At 52.9% G+C, this 24,059-nt stretch overlaps 2 long non-coding RNA genes across 2 annotated transcripts; one reads left to right on the top strand and one right to left on the bottom strand.

Annotated features, from left to right (window-relative positions):
• Positions 1-143: 143 nt before the first annotated feature.
• LOC109273782 (uncharacterized) lies at positions 144-8,466 on the top strand. Its single transcript, XR_002083258.2, has 3 exons — positions 144-1,873; positions 2,110-2,312; positions 7,855-8,466. It is a non-coding gene; the product is annotated as an uncharacterized LOC109273782 (long non-coding RNA).
• A 12,017-nt stretch (positions 8,467-20,483) lies between these two features.
• On the bottom strand, positions 20,484-23,350 carry LOC109273781 (uncharacterized). Its single transcript, XR_008419570.1, has 3 exons — positions 22,772-23,350; positions 21,809-22,583; positions 20,484-21,241 (listed from the first exon to the last, which is right to left on the bottom strand). It is a non-coding gene; the product is annotated as an uncharacterized LOC109273781 (long non-coding RNA).
• Positions 23,351-24,059: the final 709 nt, after the last annotated feature.

The raw sequence follows: 24,059 nt of genomic DNA, 5'->3' as shown, positions 1-24,059 counted from the left end.
TCAGAGCCTGGAGCCTGTTTCCGATTCTGTGTCTCCCTCTCTCTCTGCCCCTCCCCTGTTCGTGCTCTGTCTCTCTCTGTCTCTCAAAAATGAATAAATGATAAGAAAAAATTTAAAAAAAAAAAGAATGAGGGGCCCACATTTCTTTTTCGGCTGGACCCCGTAAATCACGTAGCTGGTCCTGCGCATCGTGACATCCTTAGCTGGGGACGCAGGGGCCTGCCACGCGGGGGACAGTTCAGCAGGTGCGTGGACTGTCAGATGCCCACAGAGGGCACGGAAAAGTGGTCAGAGGGAAGGAGAGAACCAGGCCCTAGCGGTACGGAGGACTCAGGAGGCGAGGGCTTCGGAGAGAACCCTGTGCGCCCCGTGTTCTGTGGCCCAGGCTGTGGTGAGGGTGCCTGAGTGTTTGCCCCTGGGGCTCAGGGTCCCACCGGTTGAGGCCTAGATCCGCTGAAGGCCTGCTGTCCTCAGCCCGTCTCTGTTCCCCCTCAGCCCCTTCTATTCTCTGACCCTGAAGAGCAAAGCAGATGTCCACACAGAGGCTGGTGTTTGTCTCCACGCAGCCTGCTGGCACATTTGCCTTGTTCTTCCGGCAGCTTCTTTCTCCAGAAAGCACTGCTGGGATTGCCAGATTAGCATCGGAATGGGGAGAGGGCCACTCCTACGATAGCAATCCCCTGTGGACGGAAGAGAGCCGGACATCAAATGATGCCTTACCTTCCGACCCCGAGGCACGCTCCGCCAGGCCAGCCGGCTCGGGCCCCTCCACAGCAGGCTTAGAGCTCTGGAACTTTCCCGGGGCCTTCTCAGCCAAGACAGCAGATCTCCTTGGGGAAGAGGTCCTAATAACTAAGAAAGTGTGATCGGCCTGGCCTGCGATGGTAAATTCTCCCCCACCGGCCCCGTCTCCGATGGCCATCACCACCACCACCGATGGAGGAAAAGAAAATACTCCACAGTGAGTGGGTTAAGGCCTTTCGGTTCAGACAGGGAGGTTAGGCAGAAGCCGGGAAAGTGTTGGTTCTCTTTTCTTGTTGAGAACTGAACCACAAGAAACGGTCTGAGACGCCCACCGGGAAGATTCTGATTAGTTGTGGCACAGGTTTCGAGATGTCTGCAGAGACGAAACAGGAGTGAACGCGGCCTGTGTGAGAGGACTGATCTCTGTGTATATGGTGGTGCGGGCGGGGGTCGTGGCCTCCCCGAAGCCCCATCCAGTGCTTGGCCCCGGGGGTGTACGTAAGCAAGTGTCTGAGGTGACGCACGAAAGGTTCTTTAGAATATCCCAAGAGAGACGGGCCCCATTTCCAAGAACCAGGCTATCCAAATAAAAATCCCGTCCAAAGTCCACTACCTCGTTTTAAAAGGAAGCCCTCAGTTCTTCAGTCCCGGGTCTTTGTGGCCTTACGTGAAGCCCAGACCCCGCAGTCACGGCCTAAAAAATACAGCGGTATTTTTACAGGAGTCGCTCCCAGAATGGGGCAAGACTCCACTTGTAACACAAAACCCGTGAGGAAACTTTACTTCTGTTGCCAAATAGAGGTTCCCACTCAAAGGGAACCAGAACAGCCAAAGAGGTTTTGCAAGAAGCAAGCCCTCTGTGGAAACCGCCGCGGGGACGTCAGGAAACTCCGAGGAATGGCTGAAAACAGATTTGTTCCACTGAGAACACAGGGACTTGAGCAAGGCGAGTGAGACTGGGTGTGGGAACCTGGGCTTGTCAACATTCTCATTTCTAGCCTTCGTCACCGTGCGGGGCAGGGGACGACAAGAGGACAGACCCCCCACGTGGGACTATGTCCTTGTGTGGTCTCCTTCCCTACCGTGAAGACAAAGCTATACTGATGGCATCTGGAGAATGAACAACCAGGTATTTATTTCAATGCAGCTTGTTCGTGCGTTCGTTCGTTCGTTCGTTCATTTGTTCATTCATCCATTTGTTCATTCATTCGTTCATTCGTTCGTTTGTTCATTCGTTTGTTCGTTCGTTCGTTCATTCATTCATTCCTTCATTCCTTCATTCACTCGTTCATTTGTTCGTTCACTGACTCATTCATTCATTCGTGTATGAGTCTTACAATTAATTACGTGTTGAATGTCTGCCAGGAGCCAGGCGCGAAGCTGTTTGCTAGACACGGAGACACTCCCGTCCTCAGGTAACTAATGCTGAGTGAACCACACACACTCCGGGGAGCTGCAGACATCTGGGAACTCAGTGGCTCCAGCACTGAAGCGTCCCCAGGGGAATTGCAAGAGACGCGTGGTGTCCTCAGGACGGTACAGGCTGTGTGACTGCATATTCCCAGTAGGTGAGAGCCTCAGGTTTGATTAGACCTCGACAGAAAGTAAATCCTACACTTCCTGTTTTACATCTGGTGATCGCAAGAATTTCCCCGGCCCAGCTTCTGGCTCTGTCAATCCCAAACCTCATTTCTCTTCTGCTTCAGAGGGCCCCCTTCTCTTCAGAGGGCCCCATCCCTCTGGGGCCCTGCATTCATGTTATAGTAGCACCATGGGCTGTGTACCTCCATGTGATCATGCCAGTGGTGGTGGGAGTACTCCTGAAAACTCCTGTCCTAGCAGGACATCTGTGTGCACAGTGCCTGGTCACACAGGGAAGGGACGGTGGACGTGGCCGCACTTAAATAGCTGACCTTTGCAAATTGTACAACATATGACCCTGGGGACAATTGTAGGGCCCCTCCCAGGCGAGGAAGGGGTCCCAGGAGAGAGGGCCCCTGAAGCAGAAGCTGGAGCTTGCTTTCATCAAGGTAGACACGTAGCCGGGTGAGGGACTGAGCCTTCAATATCCTTGACTCCTCTCGACTTATCCTGCCCAGTGCAAAGACAAGTCGTGATGATGGCCTGGAGGTTGCCTCAGGTCTGCGTCGAGAGGCACAGACACGCATTTAAATCAGGCTCTTGATAAATGCCAATAAAAGGTGTTGTGACACTAGACCCTTGCTTCTTCTGTTAGGTCTGACCTCTTCTCTGCCTCTCCACGGTCCTCTCCCATTTTCCCGACGTGCGGACTTCTCTCTGCCAGACCACTCTTTCCGAGGCTTGCTGCCTTCAGTTCTCTTGGTAAATCTACTCCTGGCTTTCTTTCCATTCTCAACATATGTAGACCTATATTGTTCTGTCTCCTCCCCTCTGCCCTCCTCCTCCCTTCCCCTCTGCCTTCCGCTTTCCCCCTTCCCATCCTCCTTTTCTCCTCTCCCCCTGTCTCCTCCCCTCCCATCCTCTCCCCTCCCATGCCTCCCTTCCTCTCCAATCCCTCCTTCCCGCTCTACCCCCAGCCCCCTCCCCTTCTCATCCCCTTCCCTCCCCCTCTCCTCTTCTCTCTTCCTCTCTCTCCTCTCTCTTGCTTTCTTGGTCATCTCTCTATTCCAAGATCTCTGCCCCGCTGTCTCTTTTCCCCTCCTGGCTTTTACTCTAACCTTTCTCTCCATTACTTCTGCCTCTGTGTGTTCAGATCTTTCGCTCTTGGCTCTTTCCCCCAACTTTCCCTGCTGCCTGCCACTTCTTTCCAAATACAACCCAACCTCCACTCTGTCCTAAAATATTTTTTTTCCTATTTATTCACTACTTGTTTAAGAACTTGATCTGGAGACAGAGCCTTACTGCAGATTGGTTTTCCTTCCTGAGGCATGAGAGCCTTTGAGCAGCCCTTCCCTTCTGGCTACAGCACAGGGAGCAAGGCCAGAAACAGTCGGAGCTTGTCCAGGGCCCTTTGCTGTTGTTTTTTCAGGCATGCCATAGAGGGGAAGGTCTCTCGGTACATCCTGTATCTCAGACGCAGTGGGGAAGCCAAGAAGAGAAGCCCATGGCAGTTGTTTGGGAATCCTTCTCAGCACTTTCTTTTTATTCCGTTGTCTGACTTTCTACAGAAACCACACCTGTATGTGTATCACTCAGTCAAGTTCTGCTGGAATGCCTTCTGTGAGCTGTGAAGAGCAAAACCAGTCCTTGTCCTCAACAAGCTTATTCTTTAGTGTCTGTGGGCACAAACCTATTACCTGCAAACAGTCAGAGGACATGTAAGTAACAAAATGTATGCTGCTGACCATAAACGCACTAACTCAGAGAGAGAGAGAGAGAGAGAGAGAGAGAGAGCCTAGAATCAAAGAAGATTTTAGGAGGGGTGGGGCTGGTGTTGCCCCCGCAGGGGGAGTGGGCTTGGAGTCTGCAGAGGGAGATGTCTGCAGAGGAGGATGTCTTATAGGAGGAACAACAGCACGAGCAAAGCCACACCTCGGGCACTAACCAGCATCCAAGGAGAGCAGGAGACAGCCTGAAAGAACAGTGATGGTAGATGCAGGGGTGGGTAATGTGGGGCTTCCACAGGGTGGAGACAAGGCATTGGGGACTCTTAGTCTACCTGAGTGGCTAGAACAAAATACCAAGACTATAGGACATAAGATCAACATATAAAAATCAACTTTATTTCTATGTATACTAGCAGTGACCACCTGGACACTGAAATTAAAAATAAAATACCATTTACAATTGCTAAGAAAAATAATAACAATACCTAGGTGTAAAACTAACAAAATACACGTAGGACTTTTATGATAAAAACTGCTGAAAAAAAAATCAGAGAAGATCTAAACAAATGTAAAGACATACCATGTTCATGGATTGGAAGACTCAACATCTTAAAGATGTCAATTCTCCCCAAACTGACAGACAGGTTTAAAGCAGTTCCTATCAGAAGCCCAGCAAGACTTCTGTAGATATGACAAGATTATTCCAAAATTGGTATCGAAAGGCAAAGAAACTCCAAGAGCTAAACAATTTTGAACAAGAATCATACAGTGGAGAAACACAACAAACGAACAAAGAAAAAAGTAGGCAAACCAAAAAAACTGACTCTTAACTACAGAGAACAAACTGATGGTTACCAGAGGGGAGGTGGGTAGGAGGATGGGTGAAATTTGTGAAGGGGATTAAGAGTACTTATCATGATGATCACTGAGAAATGAAAAGAATTGCTGATTAACTATATTGTACACCTGAAGCTAATATAACACTGTATGATTCCTATACTGGAATTAAATGTTTTTAAATAAAAAATTAAGAATCATAAAGTGGAAGACAGCAGAACACCCAATGTCAATACTTACTGTAGAGCTACAGGAATCAAGACAGCAGAGGATTATTGGCTGAGGGACAAACACATAGATCAATGGAACCGAATAGAGAACCCAGAAATGAACCCACATGAAGATACCTGAGTCATATTCCGATTCACTGGAAGGCAGAGAGCCTTTTTAAAGAAATGGTGCCAGTGCAATTGGGTCAGAAAAAAATTACTTCAACCTAACCTAAGTCACACCTTATACAAAAATTAGCTCAAAATGGATCACAGACGTTAAAAAAAAAAAATCTTTGTGACCTAGGACTAGGCAAAGTGTTTCTGGATTTGATACCAAAAATATGATCAAAAAAAAAAGGAAAGAGTGATACACCAGACTTCATCAGATTTAAAACCTTATACTCCACAAAACACCCTGTTTAGAGAATGAAAGCACAACCTATAGACTAGGAGAAAATATTTGCAAACCACCTATTTGACAACGGACTACTCACTGTCTAGAATATATAAGGAATTCTCAAAATGCAACAGTAAAAAAAAAAAAGAAGAAAGTTCCAATGAGAAAATGACAAGCCAAAGAACCTGAGACATTTCACTGAAGATCTACGAACAGAAAATCAACTCAAGAAAAGGTTCTCAACATCATCATTCATTAGGGAAATGCAAAGTAAAACCACAATGAGAGCTCACTCTCTCCAGAATTATTGAAACAAAAAACAATAGCGAAACCAAATGCTGGTGATGAGGTGGGGAACTGGATTACTCATGCATTACTGATGGGGATAGAAAATGGTACAACCACTCTGGAAAGGAGTTTGACATTTTCTTAAACACACACACACAAACTAAACGTGCAGTGATCCAGTAATTACACTCCTAGGCATTTATCCCAGAGAAAGAAAAACTTATAGTCACACTAAAAAAAAAAAAAAAAGTAATCAGATGCTTTATAGTTGCTTTATTTGTAATGGCTCCCGACTGGAAACAATCCAGACATTCTTCAATGGGGGAACCGCAAATGGTGGTTCATCCACACGTGGAAAATTACTCATCACGGAAAAAAAAAAAGGAACTGCTCATACACACAGTAACCTAGATGAATCTCCAAAGAATTATGCTGAGTGAAAAGAATCTAATCCCGAAATGCCACGTGCCATATGATTCCGTTTAGACAGCGTCCTCGAAATGACACAACTGTAGAAATGGAGGACAGATCGGTAGCTGCCAGGAGTTAAGGTAGAAATGGGGGCTAAAGTGGGCGTGGCTGTCAAAGGGCTTCAGGAGGGATCCTGGCAACGATGGAGACATTCCGGACCTTGTGTGCTAACGTCAGTATCCTGGTTGTGATACTGGACTGCAGTTTTGCAAAATATTACCATGGGGAAAATTGCTGAAGCGTGCACCGAATCCCTCTCCATTATTTCTTAAAGTTACACATGTGCTGCAAACTTGTATATTACGAGCTGAAAGTCTGGGTAGTCAACAGGCTACCAAATTTTACACTCAGGGTGCCGAGAAGTTGCTCCCCGAAAGGGAAGCCATTCTTGGGCCGGTTACTTGCAGTCACAGGCAATGCAGCCACAGACAAACGCACAAATTCTGTCATTTTACAGATGTGCCGGAGGGTGGGAAAGGTGGAGAAGCTTTGACTGAAGGCATTGAGAAAATCCTCACCCCCCAAATGAAAATAACGAAATAAGAAATGAAATAGGATTACTTCTTTGAGATTAAAGACCAGAATACAATAGAGTATCTCAGTACTATTCAGTACAGTAAATCCAGTGAAACCAGGTTTCTTTTTCCTTTTTAAACATTGTTTTTTAATTTTAAAATAAGCTTTATGCCCAACGTGGGGCTCGAACTCATGACCCTTAGATCAAGAGTCACATGCTGTACTGGCTGAGCCAGCCAGGTGCCCCTAAACTGGATTTCTAAGCCTCAACATATGGTCAGTATTTAATGTTAATTTTATGGAGAACTGTGTAAATATCTCCGAAATATGTGTTTTACTAGAATCCAGCTAGGGAGAAATGTTAATAAAGTACTTACTACAAATTTTTTTATTTTTATTTTTTTAAGTTTATTTATTTATTTTGAGAGAGACAGAGCGTGAGCGGGGGAAGGGCAGAGAGAGAGGGAGACACAGAATCCGAAGCAGGCTCCAGGCTCTAAGCTGTCAGCACAGAGCCCGACGCGGGGCTCGAACTCATGAACCACGAGATCATGATCTGAGCCAAAGTCGGACGCTTAACCAGTGGACGCTAAGCCACCCAGGTGCCCTGGGATTTGGATTATTTTAAGTAGTTTATTATTTTTTTTAAATGCTGAGAATAACATCCTGGTGTCCGTTTTATTTGAGACACAAATAATAATAATAATGCGCCCATTTAATGCGTATCCTGTAGGGGTGCCTAGGTGGCTCAGTCGGTTGAGCTTCCAACTCTTGATTTTGGCTCGGGTCATGATTTCAGTTTGTGAGTTCAAACCCCGCCTTGAGCCCTGTACTGATTGCATGGAGCCTGCTTGCTATTCTCTCTTTCTATTTCTCTTCTATTTCTCTTACTATTTCTCTCTTTCTAGCCTTCCCTGCTCACATGCATGGGCTCTCTCTTTCAAAATAAATAAATAAACTTTTTTTTTAAGTGTGTCGTTAAAAATAAGCAGTTGCTTAGGAAAAGCACATCTGATCAGAGACTAAAGAGAAAAAAAATTAATTAAAGTGTACAGTTTAATGTTTGTTCGTGTGTACACAGAGCTGTGAAACAATCACCACGATCCGATTTTGGAACGTTTGGCAGTCAGTCTCCACCCCACTCACACACCCCCGCGCGCACCCCCAGCCCTAAACAACCACTCACCGATCTGCTTTCTGTTCCTATCAATTTGCCTCCAGACAAGAATTCTGGACATTTCATATCAATGAAATCAGAAACGTGTGGTCTCTTAGGACCGCCTGCTCTCACTTAGCACGACGTTTGCAAGGGTCATCCGTGTGGCAGCGCGTGCTAGGACTTCACTTCTACTTATTGCTGGATAACGTGCCATCGTGCGGATCTGTCACAGTTCGTTTATCCCCTCAGCACCTGATGGACATTGGGTCGTCTTCGCTTCGCGGCTATTGTAAATAGTGCCGCTAAAAACATTCGCGTAATTTGCGTGCGCGTGGATGACGCATTCATTTTCTTGGGCTCACGCCTACGAGTGGACTTTCTGGGTCATATGGTGGGTAATGCTATGACTAACTTTAACCTGATGCCCCGTGGTGATTATTTAAGATCCTTCCTGTTAGGAAAATAATTGGTCAGAACATACGGGCCTCTTTGAGGACTCTGATGCATGGTGACAAATAACACTCCTCAAAATTATACCAGCTTCTGCTGCCTTAACCGTGAAAATGTGGGGTCCAGAGGCTCTTTAGGGCTCAGACCCACAGCCATCCCATCTCTGTTTGGACCTGCAGGGTCTCCCACGGCAGCCCGCTGGACAAGGCTTAGTAGAAGGAGCCAGAAGGTCTGGGTTCCTCTCCCAGGCCTGCTTCTCGCTGCTGGACGGGCCACCCGGAGGAAGTTATCTCTTCCTTGGCGAAAGGAAGAGAATCCCAGGAAGCTCCTCCCTCCCCTGGGATGAAAGGGGCCCTCAGTGCTGCGGCCACGGCCTGTGGGGTTCTCTCTCCTGAATGTCCCCCCACCCCAAGGCCGGTGTCTTCCTGGAGGCCGAGTGGACAGGCCGCCCCACGGGTCCGCCCGGTCGGCCGGCGGTCCACGCGCTAAGGGGCTGACGGGAGCCCGTGTCTCTGGCCCGGTCCACGGTGCCCGTGCCTGGACGGTGACCGGGGTTCAAAGTCTCTACCGCAAGCCCCGCGGAGCACCTGTCCCAGGGTTTATGGGAGATTGCACCTGCCTTCAGGGTGCTGAGAAAGTTATCAGAGGCCTGGAACCGGGAATCCGGCCTGGGGCCTGCTGTCAAGATTCCATCAGAACGAGACACGCATCCCAACCCTCGTGTGGGGGCCACAGGGCGGAGCGGGTCAAACGGACACACCCCTCGTCCGGAGAGACACCTGTTCCCGCCAGAGGAGACCTGAACGCTAGCTCCATTTCTCTTGCTAGGCACAGAGGGCTTATCCGAGAGATGCAGATGCTTAACTAACATGTGCTGTTAGGTGTAAGCATCTGCCACGTCCTGGGCACGTAACACACGTCACTGGTAGTCCTCACAGCAATCTTGAGGGTAGGCCTTGCGCCTATTTCCCAGGTGAAGAAACAGATTCAGAGAGGTTAAGTAACTTGCCTGGGGCGCTGAAGCCAGAAAGCAGCAGAGCAGGGCTCAAAGCCGGGTCTGGCCCGTGCCGACATCCGTGACGCTCTTTTCGTTTCGTGACGACGTCGGGGACGTGACCCGGGACCCACCGACGGGTCTTTCCCCGGGCCAGGAAGGACCCGCCGTGGGCCGGGTGGTGAGCGGCAGGGGAGGAGAGGGCGAGCGTGCTGAGGTCCTGGCCCCACCAGAGCCCGCGGGGGACCCACCCGAGCGCCCTCCCGGGCCCTGACGGTCTGTTCCCCCTCGTGTCGCTTCCCCCTCTTCCCCTGCAAAGTGCCTTGTGAAACGGGTTTCGCCTCCAGCTCAACTCTTGAGCCGAGGGAAGCTCTCGGGCCTCCTCGGGGTGTCTGTTGTTGGTGACAGGAACCGCTCGTGATGAGTCACCCCCAGAGCAGTGTATCAAAGAGCGGGGCAGACGCGGGTGGTTCTGGAGAGCGGCCGGTGTCAGCTCCGGGAAGCCGGCTGCTGGCGTGAGTCTGTGTGTGGGACAGAGGACAGTCCCCCAGGGAAGGAGCCTCGGGTCAGACCGCTGGCTGAGCAGAAGGCAGTCACGTGGCTCTGAAGAAAGCCGTCTCCATCTGTCTGGGAGCCAGGGTGCCACAGTCGGCGGGCACCGCTCCTGACCCACGAGGCCCGGCCGGGGGCCCCCGGGGAGGGACAGGGCCGGCTGCCGGTGGTGTCAGAGGGCTGAGCCCCCAGCAGGTCTGGGCGTCTCTGGGGGACGTGCCCGAACCCACCGACCTTTAGGGAGAAGAGCAGTGTTGGCGTGACCACCATCAACATCGTCACCGCACGCCGACTGCTGTGGCCCCCAAGCCTGCATCCTCCCCAAACCCACGCGTTGAAACCCAAGCCCCGCTGTGATGGTCCTAGGAGGCGGGGGCCTTTGGGAGGCGATGCGGTCCCGAGCTGGACGCTCCGCGAGGGATTAGTGCTCCTGCAAAAGAGACCCCTCCCACCGTGTGAGGACGCATCAGGGGGACGACGTCGTCCCGTGGGCCACGAAGAGGGTTCTCACCAGACACCAGAGCTGCCGACATCTCGGTCCTGGACTCCCAGCCCCCGGAACCGTGACGAATGAACGTCTGTGGTGTTTGTTCCAGCAGCTCACCAGACAACAGCCTCACACTTGCCCCTCATTGTTCAAAACATTCTCCCTGTGGTGTGGACCACGGTTCTCTCTACAGCGTCTAGCTAAATTAATACTCACCTCTTGGATGAACTCCTAGCCTTAGCTGAGGGTCCGAAGATATGGCGGAAGGCACGAAGAAGCAGGAGACAAGGTTCCCGCCCTCAAGAAACTTGCATTCAACGCAGGAGTCAAAATAGAGACTCACTGAGAACGATGCCCAACACCACACCGTGAATTGTAAGACTGTGTGGTTACAACTCAAATAGTATTAGGGGTTTAGAGAGGACAGAACACCGCAGCATTTAGAATCCTAGTTAGAGGAATCGGGGGAGGCTTCCCGGAGGTGGCGAGGCCCGAGTGAGTCTTTGAATGATGGGTTCAGAAGATGGAAGATGAACATTCGAGGTGGGAGGAGCAGCATGAACTCAGTACTGAATTCAGAGCTGGCTCTAGGTGTGTGGCTTATTCACTCCTTGGCCCCACTTAGCATCGTCTACTCAAATAGTAGATGGTGGGGTGACACCATTTCTTGAGTGCCGACTAAGTGCCAGGCACCTGATGTAAATTAACTGCTTTAATTTTTGCAACAAAACTGATCATTACCCCCAGCTCCCGAATAGGAAAATCGGGGCTGACAGAGGTTAGGGAACTTGCCTGAGATCATACAGCGGAGTGGCCGAGAGGATTCCAACCTGGCCGTGCCGGGGCCCTTCCGTGGGACTCGCTGTCCCCCCACCCCCACCCCCCGGCTGGCAGTAGCCAGCTTAGCTTTGTGCTCTGCCAGACGCCCCTAAAGGATTTTCCCCTATCCCAGCCACCACTCCTTGAAAGGCTGCTTCCACCAGGAAGCCTCTCCTGACCACTGTTCGGTCACATATGCTCACTCCTCCCTTGGGTTTAAAGCTCCCTGGGGTCACCATGCATCTTGTGATCGAAAGTGTCTTTAAATTAACATGGCGGTGGGGTGGGTGGGGGTTGGCACCTGGGTGGCTCAGTCGGTTAAGCGTCCAACTCTTGATCTTGGCTCAGGTCATGATCTCACGGTTCATGAGTTCGAGCCCCACGTTGGGCTCTGTGCTGTCAGTGCGGGATTCTCTCTCTGCTCCTCCCCCACTCGTGTGCTCTCTCTCTCTCTCAAATAAAACTTAAAAACAAAATTTTATTTATTTATAATTTTTAAAAATGTTTTTATTTATTTTTGAGACAGAGAGAGATGGAGCATGAGCAGGGGAGGGGCAGAGAGAGAGGGAGACACAGAATCCGAAGCAGGTTCCAGGCTCTGAGCTGTCAGTTCCGAGCCTGACGCGGGGCTCGAACTCACAGACTGTGAGATCATGACCTGAGCTGAAGTTGGACGCTTAACCGACTGAGCCACCCAGGCGCCCCATTAAAAACAAAATTTTAAAAATAAACATTGGCAGCAGCTGCCCCCGGGGGCAGGGACAGGAGAGGCACAAGGAAACTTTGGGGGTTGACGCTTGTGTTCATGATTTTGTTTGGGGTGATAGTTTCGTGGGTGTAGTCACATGTCAAAATGCCCACTTTAATTAAATATGTTCCGTGTCTCATTTGTCAATTATACCTCAACAAGGCTGCTCGAAAAAAATTCCAACTCCGGGCTATCTTACTCCAAAAAAACCCCCAAAATTGTGAGGGACAGGATATTTCCTTAGTGCCCCCAGAAGACTGGTGTGGTGTCTACACAGGGCCCAGGACGGAGCTGGGCATGGTGTCCTGCTCCTCAGGTGCAGGCTGGGAAAGGCTCCCCCACCCCCCACGTCTGAGCACCAGCTTCACGCACAGAGGCACCAGGCGCTGTGACATTAGGCTGTGCTCAGCGACATGTCAGGAACCCAGCCTGTTCTTGCTATCTGTCCTTCAGAGCAGGTGTGGGCCAGGCACGGCACTGCCCATTTTTGAACAGATAAGGAAATGGAGCCGGAGGCAGGAAAGGTGATAAACTTTCGTCACCTGTGGGTGAAGGTAGAAATAACTCACTTCTTCCTTCTCTAGCTGACTCAGGACAAAACCTGGCCTGAGGGCTGCACCCCATCACAGCACCCCCCCAAATGCCCTCCTGACTGGCCATGTACCCACAGCTGCCCAGCTCAGCCTGCTAAGAGCACAAGGCCTCCTCATGTAGCCAGGGTGTCCAGCAGTGGGAGGCCTTTCCTTTTTGCCTACTCCCCTGTTTCTTTCAACACAGCTGGGCTCAGTTATACTGGATTATGCACATTAGGACCATCAGTCTTAGGATAACGGCATGATTTTACCCCACCAGGGCATTGTTCCTTGTGCTGGAGGGATAAATTAATACTGTTGGGTTAACTCTGGATGCAGGGCTGCCATGTTTGGTGTTACAAGTTGTGCACTGCACAACTGAGGAGCTACCCACTGCACAGTGACATACCAGGAGGGATTTATGATTTAATGGGAACACAGAAATCATAATACAGGTCTCTCTTTGCTATAGATGAAGGGTTAGAAACAAGCACACTTGTCCACTCCAGTGACTAACGACAAATGGTATAGGACACGAGGCTAAGCCCAGGGTGAGGTCGGCGTGAGCTGGTTGTGGCCCTAGCCTAGCCAGGAACCAGCTGTTTCACCTTAGGCAGAAACCCTTAGTTGGGTCACTCCCAACAACATAAAACATGCCCCGGTTCTGTGGAAAGTATGTAATTTAAGGATTAGGCATCATTACTTTAAAGATTAAAATCCAGCTGGACTGAAATAGCACGGGAGCGTCCTCTGGCTGGATCTTTCTACAACTCTCTGCTGCGAGAGATAAGATTGGGGCCAATACAGGCTTCCGGGACAGGGGCGCTGGGGAGGAGAGGCCAGGTGGGGCCAGTCTTCCCTACAGGCTCCCAGAGAAGCAGGTGCACGTGCCCCCTCTGGCCTGTGTTCTGTTTTATCCGGGCTCAGGCTCAACAAGGAGCCTTTCTGCGAGTTGAGTGGGGCCTGACTTCCTCAGGGAACCGTTCTGTGCCCTCGCGCGTGAGAACACAAGCAAACCTTCCTATCTGGGTTTGCTAGGTTCCTTGGGAGGGCCGGGCTGGGCTGGCCTGCTGCATGAGTTCCAGAAGGAACAGAGACCTTGGAGTGGGCGGTGGGGACGCTCTCCAGAACCGGGGAGGGGACAAGGAACCCCACCGAGCCCAACCCAGGGGTTGCTGGCCGGATGCTGCTGACACAGAGCTGCTTCTCGTGGTCGCTGTTTGGAACCCAGCAAAACTAGCTGGTTAGTTCTCTCCACCGCCCAGGACAGTTGTGGGACTTTGCAGAGGCCGCGGGGGTCGGGTGAGCCCCCCCGCCCCGTGCTCCTTCCTCTGTGGCCGCGGCTGTGCCCCAGAGCCTGGGCCCCGAAGCCGGGACCCTCCGGGCAGGCGGCTTGAAAGCTGGCCTCAAATCCGTCTCAGCCCCTGGAGAGCCCCCCAGCCTGGAGGACAAGTTCACCTTCCCCGCAAGCTCCCCGCTGCCTCTCCTCCTCCCTTGCCCGGGTGCCCCGCCTGCTGCAGGGGTGAGTCGGCGCCTCCCCATGCTGCACTCCACACCCGCCACAGCCACACTCACACCTGCGTGCCCCCCAGTCACCCCCCCACAGCCACACTCACACCCATACACTCGACCTCACACATATACATACACACGCGTGTGCCCCCAGCACACCACAGGGACACAGCAGCAGGCACCTTGCATAGGGGGGGGGGGGGTTTGTCTCCAGTTCAGGGTGATGTCTGGCCCTGTAAACAGTTCACCAGTCACTCGGGGTGACGGAAAGTCCGTGACAGACCCTCCAGTGCTGCGCCTCTGGGGCACCCCGAGAGCCTCTGCTACGAGGACCCCCGAGGCCCAGGACCGGCGCCCTTGGCCTGGCCGCTGGCTGTCAACAGCCGCGTCCCGCTTAGCTTGGGTGAAGCCTCGGTGGGCAGACCCCCCTTCCAGGGCCTTCTCCGGCCAGCGTCTCACAGATGCGGGCTGGGGTGACCGTGGCCGCCGCCAGGGTGGGAAGCCAGAGACCCTGTGAACGCGTCCCCTGGCTGACCTCTGAGCGAAAGCCAGGTGTGGTGAGTTAGCGGGCCGGAGTGGCGAGGCCGGTGGGGCCGAACATCCCCAGATGTCCTCACCCTAGTCCCCAGAACCTGCAAGTAGCCTGCCTTACACGGCAAAGGGGACCTTCAGATGGGGTTGAGTTTATTTTTATTTTTTTTTAATGTTTATTTTTCAGAGAGACAGAGACAGAGACAGAATGCAAGTGGGTTAGGGGCAGAGACAGAGGGAGACACAGAGTCCGAAGCTGGCTCCAGGCCCTGAGCTGTCAGCACAGAGCCCAACGTGGGGCTCAAACTCACAAGCTATGAGATCATGACCTGAGCTGAAGTCGGTCGCTCAACCGGCTGAGCCACCCAGGTGCCCCAGATGGGGTTAAGTTCAAAGTCTTGACCTGGGGAATGGCTTTGAATTATGTGGGGGGTCCATGTGATCACAGGGTCCCAGGACACAGAACATCCTTCTCCCCTCGCCCCCGGACGCCAGCCCCCTGGGTCTCAGGCCCGTGGGTTTGAGTAACACCACCAGCCCCTCTGTATAGGGGGCAGGTGGGAGGTCACTGTCAGCAGTGGGGGTTCATGAAAGGCAGGGGACTCTGAGGAAGGGGCCGGGAGCTGTGGGCGGCCTCCAGCAAAAGGGAACGAACTCCCCCCTGAAGCCTCCAGAAGCAACAGCCCGCCCAAACCCGGGTCTTGGGCTTCGGACCTCCAGCGTCATGCAGGAATGCGTTCCCGTTGCCCTAAGCCGCCCCTAAGTTTACGGTAATTGCTTAGCATATTTCCTACCGCATTAGGAAAGTAATAGGAGGGAAACAGGAGGAACAGAGGATTCAAATCCCCTGGAGAAGACGCTGGGGGCCTGTTTTCGCCAGCTCTGGCTGCCACGACAAAATACCACACCGGGGGGCTGACACAGCACACGTGAACTTCCCAGTCTGGAGGCTGGAGGTCCGAGATGAAGGCACCTGAGGGCTGGTTTCCTCTGAGGCCTCTCTCCTTGACCTGCGGACCGCCGCCCCTCTGTGCACACACCCTCCCGGGGTTTCCGTCCTGATCCCCTCTTATGGGGGCACCAGCCAGATTAGGTCATGGGCTCCATGTTAACTTCGTGTCCTCTGTATACACCCTGTCTGCAAACACAGTCACGGGCTCAGGTGCTGGGGCTTAGGCTTCGACGTGTGAATTTGGGGAGGGACAGCCCACGACAGGGAGCCTCCAGGCTGGCCTCGCTCCCATCGGGATCTCCCTCTCCCCGAAGCTTCTGGACCTCCGGAGGGCCCATCTGGGGCCGAGGCCGTCACGACCGGTGGAACTGGTTGCAGCTTGCCTGGAGAGCCGGCTGGGGCAGGCCAGGGAGGCGTCTGTCTGCAGAAGGACCCGAGGATCCCCGAGGAAAGACTCAGGTAAGGACAGACAGACACAGGCACTGGGGATTCTAAGTTGGGTGTGGGGGAATTCAGTTTCTCTTCCAGGCCGGACCCCCACAGCCTGCTCTGCTCATCCTCACAGGGCCCCCGGGGAAACACCAGCGAACAGGGGCCCTGCTCACAAAGCAATGGCAGGACGACTGGGCCCCGTGCTGGGCTTGGGAATGAACTCCGCACGGGGCTGGGGGGCTCTCTGCAGGGCGGGGGCGGTAGCAGTCCCGACCTGCCCCCGCAGGACCCCACGTCTCCCTGAGGGATGAGGCTGTTCCCAGAGCCACCTGGCCCCTGACTCACCTGACTCACACCTGGCCCCGGGCAGGACTGTCACAAGTGACTCAGAGCTGCCTTCAGAGCTCCCACCCCCTCACAGCCTCCCCCAGGCCAGGGCGGAACCCCTCGCTCCCACCGATCCCACTCCCACCGACAGGGAAGGCACTGGTTCCCATCCAGACGGATTGGGCCAAGCTAATGACTTGAATGGAGAAGGTTGGATGCAAATACTCGTGTAGATACAAAATGGCTAACTGGGTGACTAAAAGGTAAAAAACGGAGGCTGAGGGAGCCAAGGGAAGAGGCCAGGATGTAGAGAGGGGCTGGGGGCCTGGGACCCCAACCTCGGAGGAGGGGGCTCCTGCCGGTGCTGGTGTGTCTGAAGTGGGGAAAAGCCTGTCACCTCGACCTGCTGCCTCTTGGATCCTGAGTATTTCTGTAGCATCTTCCTAAGAACATAACTCACGTTCGCGCTGAAAGAAACACATGCTTTTTCGGTTCCTTCACACTGCATTTGCAGCAGACCCTGCCAAGGGTGGGAAATCTGGGCGCCCAGTCAGATGACTCTAGAACCCGAGTCTGACCTTTCCCGTCTCCTGTGACTTCGCCTTGTGTGATGGTTAATTTTCTGTGTCAGTCTGATGGGGCCGAGGGATGCCTGGATTTTCTGGTGAAACATTCTCTCTGTGCGCGTCAGTGTTTCTGGAAGAGACGAGCACAGACTGACTACGGCAGGCCACTTTCCCCGGTGTGGGCGGGCCTCACCCAGGCCTCTGAGGGCCTGGACAGGACAGAATGTGGAGGAAGGAGAAATTTGAGCTCTCTGCTCAGAGAGAGAGCTGTCGGATATCGGTGTTCCTGGCTCTTGGGGTTTCCAGCATGCAGAGGTATGATTCTGAGACTTCTCAGCTTCCATAACTTTGCAAGCCAGTCCCTCAAAATAAATGTCTTCCTATTTATCTATAGATCCTATCAGTTCTGTTTCTCTGGAGAAATCTGGTTGATAAACCAGCAGGGTCTCGCTTTGGTCTGGCATCCCCTACCTGTGGCCAGGAAGCTGGGTTAAATATAATAATCAGGGCTGGGTCCCCGTGGCACAGGATTTGCATTTAGTTGCCGGCATTTGATGAGGGTCCTAGGAGACAGTGGGAACTCCCATCCTTACCCACATCTCTGTGAACCGCTGGAGGTCACCTCGCCCTGACACTCAGCCACAGCTGTAAGACCAGTGTGGTGACACCAGCCAGTGGGTGTGGGCCAATACTGTGTAATACTGTGGCTGTCCAGCATAGGTTATGAGGAGCTTTGTTTTCAGACAATGAGACTGTCAAAACTCGCTTTATAGAAGAGTCCAGAAAAGATGGTTTTCCTGCTTGGTGGATCAGAGACCCAGCAGGAAACAGCACAAACTCCAGTTAGGATAGCGGAGGAGGGCGTGCCCAAGGGGCTGGTTCCGAAGGGGGCATATGCAGAGTGGAGAAGCCACGGGCTCATGTAGCGTCCTGCACTCACAGCTTCAGAGACCCCGAGTTGCTGGGAGAGTGGTCAAGCGGAGGAAGAGAAAAAAGGCCGAGAGGTCCTCTGCCCAGTTTTTAATCGGATTATTTGTTTTTTGGTGTTGGCTTATATAAGTTCTTTATGTATGTTGGGTATTAACCCCTTATCCCAGACGTCGTTTGCAAATATCTTCTTCTATTCTGTAGGTTGCTTTTTGTCTTGTTGATTGTTTCCTTCACTGTGCAGAAGTGTTTTATCTTGATGAAGTCCCAATAGGTCCTTTTTGCTTTTGTTTCCCTTGCTGCTGGAGACCTACCTAGAAAAATGTTGCTAAAGCCACTTGTCAAAGAAACGACTGCCTATGCTCTCTTCTAGGACTTTTATGGTTTCAGGTCCCACATTTAGGTCATTAATCCATTTTGAGTTTATTTTCGGGGATGGTGTAACAATTGTGGATAGTTTCATTCTTTTGCATGGAGCCGTCCAGTTTTCCCGGCACCATTTGTTAGAGACTTTTTTCCCATTGTGTATTCTTGGTTCTTTTGTCATAGATTCACGGACCAAATTGATATAAACGTGGATTTATTTCTAGGCTCTCTGTTCTGTTCCATTGATCCACGTGTCTGTTTTTCTGCCAGTGTCTACTGTTCTGATTTGTAGTATATCTTAAAATCTGGAACCGTGATGCTTCCAGCATTGTTCTTCTCTCTTGACGGCTTTGGCTATTTGAGGTCTTTCGTGGCAAACGGACGCATGAAAAGATGCTCAGGCTCACTAGGGAGGTGAAAATCAAAACCACAATGAGATCATCAGCTCACACCAGTCAGAAGAGCTAGCATCAAAAAGACAAGAAACAACAGGTGTTGGCGAGGATGCGGAGAAAGAGGGAGCCTCTCGCACTGTTGGTGGGCATGCAAACTGGTGCAGCCGCTCTGGAAAACAGTATGGAGGTCCCTCAAAAAAGTTAAACATAGAACTACCTTATGACCCAGTCGTGACCCTACTGGGCATTTACCCAAAGAAAATGAAAACACTAATTTGAAAAGATCTGTGTACCGTTGTGCCGACTACATTTTTTATAATAACCAAGATAGGGAAACAGCCCAAGTGTCCGTCGACTGAGAAGGGATAAAGACAACGGTGTATGTATACAATGGAATAGTATTCAAAAAGGAATGAAATCTTGCCATTTGCCACGACAGGGTTAGAGCTACAGAGTACTATGCTAAGTGAAATCAGAGAAAGACAAATACCATATGATTTCACTCATGTGTGGAATTTAAGAAACAAGACAAACGAACAAGCAAAGAAGAAAAGAGACAAATGAGAAACCAGACTCTTGAATACAGAGAACAAACTGGTGGTCGCCAGAGGGCGGGTGGGTGGAGGCAGGGGGGGAACACAGATAAAGGGGATTCAGAGCACGCTTATTACCGTGGGTACTAAGGGGTGCAGAGAACTGTTGAATTATTACATTATACACCTGGAACTAACAGAACACTGCATGATCACTATACTTGGATTATAAACAATAATAACGAAGTTTGAGGAGATGTGTAACTTCCAGGTAAGAGCTCAGCAGGGAGGGGGAGAGAACAAATATCTCCTCCCTGGGAGCTCCCGCGGGGGGTCCCCGTTTTCTGTTTTCTGCCCCAACCTGGAGGCAGAAGTAAGGGGTCCACCGACATAGCCATGCAACACAGTGCTGGGTGAGGGAGCAGGGTGAACCTGGGCGGGGGAGAAGGAAGGCACCAGGACACCCCAGAGACACCTGGTCCCCCTGGAGAACACCTACCTCCCTGGAAAAGACGCTCCTCGGAAAACGGTGAATGAATCTACCTCCAAGGTGAACCTAAGAGCTCTTACTCAGAAGGGCCCGGTGGACACAGGCACAGCCCCAGAGTCCTGAAAGGAATTCTAGGGTGACAAGGACGGTTTTAGGGTGTGACAATGATTTGGGCCATTCTGTAGAGGCGCACGTATCCTCAGAGACCCAAACTTCAGGGTCGCGATCCCCTTATCCCCTCTCTCTCCAGCAGATTCTCTGAGGAAACCTGGGAACTTTGATTTAAAGCCAAATCTGAGAGGGGCGACTGGGTGGCTTGGTCGGTTAAGCATCTGACTCTTGATTTCAGCTCAGGTCATGATCTCACGGTCTGTGAGATCAAGCCCCACGTTGGGCTCTGTGCTCACAGCATGTGGAGGCTGCTTGGGATTGTCTCTCTCTCTCTGTCTCTCTCTCTCTCTCCTTCTCTTTCAAAATAAACAGACATTTTAAAAATAAAATATAAAGCCAAATCTGAGATGATTCAGGGAGCCCAGCCACTTGCCCTGCTCTGTGCTGTGTTGCTGAATTTCTTCCTAAGGACCCCGAGGCTCCCCCCTGCGGCCCCTCTTCTGTACCACATCCAGAGCTATAAGTGACGCAGGCCCCATAATTTGTGGGGTTCCGCTCCCCCACCCACCGCCCTGGAGGCGGTTTTCTTCCGAAACCACTTTCCTCTCCGGCTGGCACTCCACGCCCACAGAGCGGTGGGACTTGCCCTAGAAGGAGCCGCCACGAAGCACCTGGTCCGTGTGGCTCTGCCCCCGAGCTGACGTGACCCAGGCCACCCGGCCCTTCGCCCGAGACTCCACCGAGCATGCGTGGCACTGCCCATCCAGGGAAAGCGGGGTCTGGACAGGCCACGGGTCAGCCTCCGCTGGGCCAGCGATCGGGTCAGAGCTGAGCACCACTTAGTTCAAAACCAAAAACAGTCCTGCAGGAAAACTCATCCGGCCCGGCTCTCGGCCAGTCAGTTAAAAACGGACCCGGATCCCTCGGAGCCTCACGCAGATCACTTCTGCTAGTGAAACAAATATTTTTCCAGGTTTTTCTGTGTTTCCTCTGTTGCTGCTGGCCGGGGTGGCCGTGCCCTGAGAAGCAGCCGCAGAGGGGGGAGAACAAGTGGAGATTCGGAGCCGCAGCAAACACATGCCTGCGGAGCAGAGGGGGTCTGCGTCCAAACAGAAAGACAGAAGAGGGAGGGATCACGGGTGCCTCTGAGTCACAGAGGCTTGTAAGTGCCAGCTCACCAGCACACACACGTGCACACACACGCACACACACACACAGCCGAAGAATGATTCCAAATTTGGAGGCTGGCATGTAGTGTTTGTTCCTACCCAGAAAGAAGGACCAGGGCAGCTAACGGACTTACTTGGGGGAAACAACTTGACCACACAGGCTCAAGGTCTGCACGTGGCAACCGTCAACAGGCTTCACCCCTTCGAGAGTGTAATTATCACAAACTCGCCTTGCCTCCCCGATGACCTTCATCCCAGAGAGAGGCCCCCACACAAGGTGTTGGTATAAGGTCAGGACGTTTAGGACTTAGGGAAGCCGGCCAAGAGCGGGCCACAGGACTCTAGGTCTGGAACGCCGGGGCCGGAGAAGTCAGGCCTGCACGGAAGGCAGAATCTTCCAGCACAAGGTTTGTCCCTCCCCCGGCATCCCGAAGACCCCTTGACTGGAACCACTCAGCGTGGTGCCGCCTCCCGCTGCCATGCGCCCCCCGCAAACCCTCAGGGGCCCTTCTAAGCTCGGGGCTGCGGGCCATTCTCAGAAATGGTGCCCTCCTCCTGCACAGAGCACCCCTGCAAACTGCCAGCCAGGCCTGGCTGCACCCGAGGCCCCAGCCCGGCTCCCGCAGGCACGTAGGAAGCGACGCTGTGAACACCTCTCCTCTGCTGAACTCCGGGCTCTTGTCTATAACGTCAGAAACGTGGGCTGCAATAGCTTTTCAGCCACGAGCCCTTGCTAGGCCGCCTTGTAAAGCACAGCAGATGTGCTCCAGTCAAAGAGGGAATGGGAGAAGACCCCCACGGACCCCCAGGCGTCTGGGAAGCACAGTTAGAAAATCCTGGGCTAGCAGACCCCTACAGGGCCCTGCAGTTCTGGAATGTTATGATCCTGGGCCTCCTTGGGGACCCCAGATCTAAAATGTCCGCCTCCCCACCATCCCGCCACCCACCGCACATGAAACAACACTCCGTTCGCTAGCTGTGCATTCCTTCTTTCCAGGTCATTTGGTTGCAGGCAATCTGAAGAACTAGCCATTGTTTCAGACTTCAGACGGCATCGCTGGGTTGAGGAGTCGGCTCTATGCCCAAGGGGGCCGAGCTGTGATGGGCATCACCCCGGTCCAACCGAGCAATGTTAAAACAGCCGTTTTTAAATTTCAAAAGGAACGTGTGAATTTTATAGGCAACTGATACACCGTAGAGATACATTGCAAAGGAGGGGCAAGCATCCCCCCCCTTTTCCCCTCCAAAGCCAAGGCCTCGAGATGAAGCGCTCCTTGAATGACAGACTGTGGCAGCTTGGGTGAGCCTGGCAATAACGAGGTGCAGGGGAGAGGCCTCTGGCCAGTCAGAGCCTTTCCCTGGGACTCCAAAAACATAGGGGAATGTGAATTTGAACACACGCTCCTCTCAGCTCCTGCTACCTTCCGGAAATAAAGGGTTCGCCCCCCACTGACCTCACAAGGCTGGGAACAAAACCATAAAATATTCAGACACCCCCCCACCCACCCCGTGAAGTATGATGGCCGAGCTCCCTTGGTAAGCCAGAAATGATCGGCATTGGGTCACAGTCCGAGCTTTCAAACCACCGGGGGGCAGGGGGTGGTCTGAGGTCTCTTCAAGTTGCTTTCAGTCTAGCAGGACTGGCAAGAAGCTTCAAGTCTGGCGTCACACGGCTGTACAGACTGCTTGAACACTTCTGGTGACGGGGAGCTCCCTACCTAGATTTGGAAGAAGATCCCTGTAATTAGGAAGTCCTCCCTTCCAGGGAGCCCAGACCCTCTTCCGCTGCTAGGCACACCCCTTAGGGCCTCAGCTGGGCTCCCCACGTGTGGAAGCATCCGGCGAGCCCAGGGGTTCCCTGCTCCCCACGCTGTGCCTGACACTTCATCAAGTGAAAAGTTCCCACCTTACATCAGAGAAACGTCCCGGCATTATGAGGACATGCGTGTCTTTCAGGCTGGACTTTTGCTCCTCTACCGGCCAGACCTTCCCTTGGGCTCAGCTGGGCACGGTGTTTCATGGCACACGTCCTGTTTGTGGACCAGGGGAAGCTGTGGTCTGCCACCAGACAATACATCAAAGGCAGCTTCTTTCCAAAGTGGGGACTGTCTTGTTACTATTCCGGAACAAATGCAACCTAGCATTCCAGAAGGAAATCTTAGCCTGAAGGGCCCTCTCCCTGCCTGAGATCTCCGCGCTTCCTCCCGGGGCCTGCTCTGTGTTCCATGCCTTTGTCAGACGCTCTTTCTCTTGGGGGAATCTGGGTACACAGGGCATCTCTCCTCCTTTCCCTGGAGGGTCCTTCCCCAGCCCCACGTTCTGACTGCAAGCTAAGTGAGGGTCGCAGAGGGCTCCCACTGAGCTGTCTGGCTGAGGGGCCCCCAGAGACCCTCCTTACAGGAAGCCTGGGGGCCTCGTGCCCGAAGAGTCTCCTGGCAGGACCGGGGGAACAGGTTAGCATCAGTCTGGCACCGTCTCTGCCTCTCTTACCCTTCCCACAAGCCAAGTGGACACCGCAGAAGGGCAGGCTCTTCTAGAAGGGACACGGGTCCTGCGGTACAGCAGACCCAAGGGCAGGAGACCAGACACTGGCTGGAGCAGGTCTCCCCCACGTCAGGGATGCAGCTGCGCTGGTGGGACCCTGTGTGCAGGGGACAGTGCACCCCCTGGAGAAGGCCAGCGATGGTGTCTGGGGTGACAAGGTCGCTCCAGAACCCACAGCACCTTGCCCCCTGCATGCCCCTTCTTCGTCCGGGGCCACATGGCTGTAGCCCAGAAGCTGGGAGGGCAGCTGCCCAGCTGGGCCCCACTCCCGCGCTTCTGGGAACATTGCCCTCCACGCACGCGCTGTCCGTGACTGGTGTCCACAGCTCCTCCCAGTGTGGGGAAGGACACGGTGCCCGCTGGCTGCCTCCTTGGAAGCAGCTGCCGGCCGGAAATGAGGGCAAGGGGGGCAGTCTGCATGAAGACCCAGGAAGGAACAGCACCCACCGTCCTGCACGCCCATCTCGAATGCCACCTGTCCGTGCAGAGCCTACCCCCCCCCCCAACCGTTCTCTTTCCAGCCCTTACAGCAACAGGCTTCCCCGAGGGCTGTCACACGCATCTGGGAATGTCCCATTGTCCTGGATGGGCAGACTGTCCGGCACAAAGAAAGTTCTCCAAACTATTTCCCGAACTGAGTTTCCAACAAG

Source organism: Panthera pardus, unplaced genomic scaffold, assembly GCF_024362965.1.
Source record: "Panthera pardus isolate Hobbes unplaced genomic scaffold, ASM2436296v1 HiC_scaffold_6, whole genome shotgun sequence".
NCBI classification, from domain to species: Eukaryota; Metazoa; Chordata; class Mammalia; order Carnivora; family Felidae; genus Panthera; species Panthera pardus.
The sequence above is the reverse complement of the archived record's forward strand: the minus strand, read 5'-3'. Positions and strand labels throughout refer to the sequence as shown.